Source organism: Octopus sinensis, unplaced genomic scaffold, assembly GCF_006345805.1.
Source record: "Octopus sinensis unplaced genomic scaffold, ASM634580v1 Contig18911, whole genome shotgun sequence".
Lineage (NCBI taxonomy): Eukaryota > Metazoa > Mollusca > Cephalopoda > Octopoda > Octopodidae > Octopus > Octopus sinensis.
In genome coordinates, this window is record NW_021836129.1 from 207,652 (window position 1) to 213,651 (window position 6,000).

A 6,000-nucleotide genomic window follows, 5' to 3' on the forward strand; every position below is an offset into this window, starting at 1 on the left:
AAAAAGACTTTAAGTATTTGGGTAAAAAGAATTTACAGGATATAAACTTATGCATAGGCTTAGTTAGAGGATGATTCTAATTGTGTTCTTTATGTGGCCTGAAACAGATTTAGTAGCCTCTACTAGATTCTTAATACGAAACTTGTCGAGATTGGGAGGAAAGTAATACTTTGAGAGACTCGTTTTCTACCCTTAAGATTAGGAAATTGATTTGTGCTTTTTCTGTTGCAGTGATAAAAGAACAAGTATACTTTTCATATTCAAATAAATTATTTACATTTAATAAATTAAACACACGAGCCTACTCATTATCCCCAACCACCCCGCCAGTGTCCTTGAAATAGTAATAGTCGACTTTTATCCTTTTCTTAAGCATTTCATTAATGATGAGTGGGTTAGTCTCAATCCCGACTTGTTCAGTATGGTGATATTGATCCGCTGACTTTCCTGATCAACTCATGCATTCGTACAATCATGCATTCGTACATTTGTACATTTGGTTCTTCAAAAATTGGCTTCGGAGATTCGATCGATTTTTATGATTTTTTTGATTATTTTACTTGGTGAACTGACAGTAGGAACTGTCGCCTTGAACAAACATAACAATGAATGTGTTTGGCATATAACACCACTAAGAAAAAATCGAAAATTATGAAAATAAGATTTTATGTTTTTGATAGACTTGATATATTGAGCAACATCAAAGCTGAATAATCACGGAAAAAGTACCCATTGGTAATTGTAAAGGAGTCATGTTGGCTGTGGTCTCCCAATAAAAATACGAATTTATTTTTTATTAACTTAATAACTCACTTGAAATTATTTAAAATAGCAATAAATTTTCTCTTATTTTTGTCTAAAATTGGCGTATTTATTGAGGAAGGAAAACGTGTCAATTTATCTAATAACAACATTTATAAGGCATTTTCTTGCGATTGTTTAAATGTTATTATTACAGTTATTTTTTTCAATTGCAATAAGCAAAGGTAATGCTATAATAATCTCAAATGTTTTTTAGAATTATTTTATTTGTCAAATGGGACTCTTTTTGAAGATCCAAAATGTCTAAATTTGACTGGTAAAAAATTTTTAAATGAATTTCTAGAAATAATTAAAGCATTTAAAATTGATCAATATAACTCTTACAGCATGAATTGTGGAAATAAAAGCTATGACATTTGGTATCAAGGTTTGAGATTTAGAAAATATATTTTAGAATTGCCAGAGGTAATATATGGGAAATTTTATGGAAGAGTGGAACATTTTAGATTTTATAGAAAAGGCTCTGGACAAGCGTTAGACGAAAAAATAGAAATAGTTTATTTTTATTCTTTAAATAAAAGATGAGAAACGGCGAAAAATATGGATTTCATAAAGCAAATAACTCCTACGAATTAAATAATTATAATGCTTCTTTCAGATATTGGATACAATCAAAAGACCAAAGAATCTTTTTTGGTAATTAGAAAAAATTAAAGATAGATTTTGATAACGTTTATTCAAGTATGCAAATTATATACTATTATAACAATTATTTCTTTTTCTACATTGAAACAAAATTTGACAATTTCACTTCGGCCGAAATTTGTATGTATGATTATAATAATATATGCGAAAAAGTCCGAAATAGTTAAACAAAAAATTTTAATTATTTTTAGAGTTCGCCATAATCAAAAAATTTAATGGAGACAAAGACCTCGCAACTATAACAATAAAATTTTTTTTTCCATCTGGAGTGGTAGAAAAATACGTAATTCAAAGCTTTGTGGAACGAAAAGGAATATTATGGTTAGAAAATAAGGACAAATTAGACGTCAAAAGTTTATTTCATTTGGTAAATTTTAGAAATTTATATATTTGGAACAGTATCAATTACATTTATCTTTGTAGGCCTTCTAATGAAATGTAAATTAACGTATTTTAATAAAATTAGTCGTTGTGAATTGCAAGAAGTATAAAAATCAAAAGAAATTGTCAACAATAAATTGATACAGGATGTTCTTATTTAGTAATTAATTCGATTAAAAATACCACAAAAATATATTTCTATATACACTTATTGGTCTTTCTCATTTGTTTACAAAATAGGATTAATAGGTGTAACGTAAACAAAAAAATTCGACAGAATTATTAAATTACGCAATAAGAATATTCATAGTCAGTAAAAAAAATTGCAAACAGTGTTTGAAACAATTTTGGGATCATTGTCAGAGATTAGGAGTTAAAAAAATTAATGAAATATTAATAACAGGCTCCGTGGCTCAGTGGTAGAGCGTCTGTCTAGTAAACAGAAGGTCTTGGGTTCGATCCCCAACGGAGCCTCATGAATTCTTTTTGATTTTTTATTTGGACAAAAAAATTTAAAAATAAAAATTAAAGTTGTCTCAAAGAAAAATGTAATTTTTTTATATGCAGATTAGCTAGTGTAGGTGGCTGAAGAGTAGTCAAGAGTCTTTTTAATTATCCTTTTGTTACTTACGTTGTGTGGTCTCTGATTTATTTACAAAAAACAAGTATAATCCACAAAAACACGAGTAACAGCAAAAATATGGTTTATATTTCAGCTGGCTTCCAATGTAATAATGGTTAAAGATGCGCACTTTTCCTTACCTATCACTCGGAGATTAACAAGTCTATTCTTTTGGAACTTGATAATTTTTTCATTCGGAATTTTGGGGAAAAAATTATAGCGGAGGGGAATGCTTTCTTTGGATACAAAAAATGATATTGAATGGGTTGATGTAGAAGCATCTACAGAAAAAATTAATAAAGTAATTGGATTCAAAGATATAAACGTCGACTATTTATTTGATCAATTTGTTAATGTTAAAAAACCGGTGACATGTTTTGTGCTTCATTGGCACTACTGCTCCTGTAAAAAGAATATTTTCAATTGGGAATTCGATTTGGTCAAAAGAAAGAGGTCGAATGAAAGAAGAAACCTTCAAATCAGTATTGAGTTGTAAATTAAACATTGACATGCTTTTTGGGAAAATCGAAAATAATCAAAAGTTTTTAGATAAAGTTTATTCAGTTCAAAATATAATCGAATTTCTTTGATAGCCCGAGGCCATCTTATGCATCGGAAATTCGAAATTGTGAATTATTTAGTTGTTCTTTACAATCGCATTTTGAGAATAAATTAATTTTTTTATTTCTTAGTTAATTTAACTAAAGATATTTTCTTGTTTTTTCCGTGAATATTTTTATTATTAAAATCAATAAATGTTCCGGATTTCTAGAATAATAAATTGGTAAGCTTACTTCAAATTTTGTAACATAAAAATATTAAATATAATATTTTTACACTTGTTTATTTAATTTTTTTAAAATGAATAAATTACACGTTCTACGGTTGTTAGCATGATGTAAACTCGAAAACTGAAAAATGCTGAATAAATAATTACTTTTCAAGATGACAAAAAAAGAAGAAAATTTAATTACCCAAATCTCAACCATTCGACAAAAATCTATTTGAATGGTCCGTTAAAAAAATGATCATTTGGATTTACAATCAATGAATATCTTTTGAACTCAATGTCTAAAAATCTAGTCGATGTGGAAAAGACAAATTTTGACCATGCCTACTCAGTTGAGTGCCTGCGAAGACTCCTTTGTGATTTATCAAAATTATTACAACTGTGATGGACAGATTTAATGTGCATCTACACTACAACAAATGCTAGAGAGAAGTACATTACATAGCGACAGCATATTCCCAATTGAACAGCCGCATCATTAGCTTGTAGTGGCCCGGTGCGTTGTCTTTTGCCGAACAAATAGCCTACGTTTATGACGTTTCTAGACAGGCTTCTTGGATATTTGCTAAGTGTTCCGCGAATATGTTTGGAATCTCCTCCGTCGAGACAGGAATGCTGGATTGATTGCACAACTTCTGTGGAGAGGATTTTCCTTTGAGATTTTCAACTATTTAAAACTCCCAGAAGTTTGGGTTTATGTGGTCAGATCTTTCCAAGCCTTCTGCCTGACTACGCCCAACTTTATCGCGAGGTTAAGTTTTCCACCAATTTCAGAGATCATTTCTTTAATCGTAGGCCTGTCGATGGGGTCACACAGGGACTTAGTTGTGTACGAATTCAGATAAAGATGCATGAATTTGCTTAATTCATCACTCACGTTTTATATATCAGGAATAGAGCTGTATCCGTCAGGGAAATCTTTGTCGTGCAGGAATGCTCTCAAGGAGCTTCTGTAGTGCGGCCAATTAATTTTTGAGAAGCTGTATCAAGTGGATTAGCATTCTTGTCTTTCAATGCCTACGTAGATGTTGAAGATTCGCGATAGTGTGCGAGCAGACGCTTGAACACAAGTTGTCGAGCCGTTGAGCGATTGATAGGTCAGATTTTCGAAGTTCCTGACACGGTCAGTAATCTTCTTCAGTCTACGACCGTCCTAATTATTCATCCGACAGTCAAACTTCATATATTTTGAGTTTAGGTCGCCAATAAGAAGGCAGTATCCTCAACTAGAGAAGAAATTATTGATCAAACTAAACCCAGGGAAGAGCGTTTTTTTGATATACACCTCCAACCTGTAGCCAAAAGGATTCAGTTTTCACTTCCAGAGATAGGAATTCACATAGTGTGTCCTCGATGATATTTATGTTATGGATTTGGAGTTTATTAATATAGAATATACTCGATCCGGTCCCGGAGTAGAGCAGCTGCTCCATTGTAGATACAGACACCAATATCCGGGTATTTCATACGAGTGAATTTCCTTGAGCTTTAACTTTTTTTACGACAATAAGCTATGTTGCTGCGTACTTTCCTCTATATTATTATATTATTTAGCACTTTCACGAAAGCCATAATGTTTATAGCCCCGCATGTGCAACACAGAAAGAGAACATGTTATTTAGTAACTAGCTAATCCGAACGAGGGGAATCCGAACGAGGTCTCTGCTCCATTTGTGTTTCTCGCTTGTGGCGATGTAAACATCCGGTTCCGCAGTGTGTATCACTGTTGACGGCGTCACTCGTCAATCCGGGCTGCATGTAATATGCATGGAACCTTCGGTCGAAACGATGACAGTGAGATTCGAACCCAGGAGCTTCGGAAAACTACCAAGTTTGTCAACCACTTTCCTCTGATAAGAGTTATTGCAGCATTTCAGGTTCCTTACTCAGTTTTAGCAGGGCTCTAAACAACGGCATATAATTCTCAAAGGGTATCTCTGTTTTGCAGATTCTGGTTTTAGTGGACAAATTTTTTGAACACATTTCGGGTCTCAGTTTGGATTAAACGTCAACAAAAAACACAAACAACCTAATATTTACTTTTGTGTAACAGTTTGGCAATCCGCCAGGCTACATATCTACCATAAACATAATCCTATTGGGAAATTAATTATCGATATTACAGTTTTTGTAAAAATAATCTTTTGTGTATAAATGTGACAATTAATATATAGAAATTTTATTTAAAGAATAAATAATTTTGATAAATGAAGTCAAAGTTTGACAGATCTTCATAATATTGAGGAAAGAGACGTTCTTCGTAACTCCACTGCGGAAAGTTGTTTTTATTTTCAGTGTGTGGGGCATAATTCCCCAAAATCTGATTGTATGAGGTCGTCTTCATATTCATTCGACCAGCCGTAAGCAGGTGTATATTCCTCATAAGATTTTCAAGAGACATCTTTTGTCCAAATTTCTTCATAAAAGGTGTCACAGGTCTGAAGAGACCCCCAGGCTTGAAAGGACCCACTTTGAATTAAAAAGTCAAAAGTAAATATCAGACATAAATTATACGTAAAAATAGTATTTTACTTATTTTTATAATAATTTTAATATTTATTATTTTAGAATGGCTTGTCTAAAATTTTATTTTTACATATCAAATTATGACATGCGATGCGACATTGTGACCTTACTCATGTGCGAGTTCAACAAATTATTGAATATTTGAGGAACGGAACATATCTCGATTCTTGTTCTCAATCGAAAAGAAATTTTCGGAAGACCGCCAGACGATTTA

At 32.0% G+C, this 6,000-nt stretch overlaps 1 non-coding gene across 1 annotated transcript; it reads left to right on the forward strand.

Moving 5' to 3' along the window:
* Positions 1-2,250: 2,250 nt before the first annotated feature.
* Positions 2,251-2,322, forward strand: Trnat-agu. Its single transcript has one exon. It is a non-coding gene; the product is annotated as a tRNA-Thr (tRNA).
* The last annotated feature ends 3,678 nt before the right edge of the window (positions 2,323-6,000 follow it).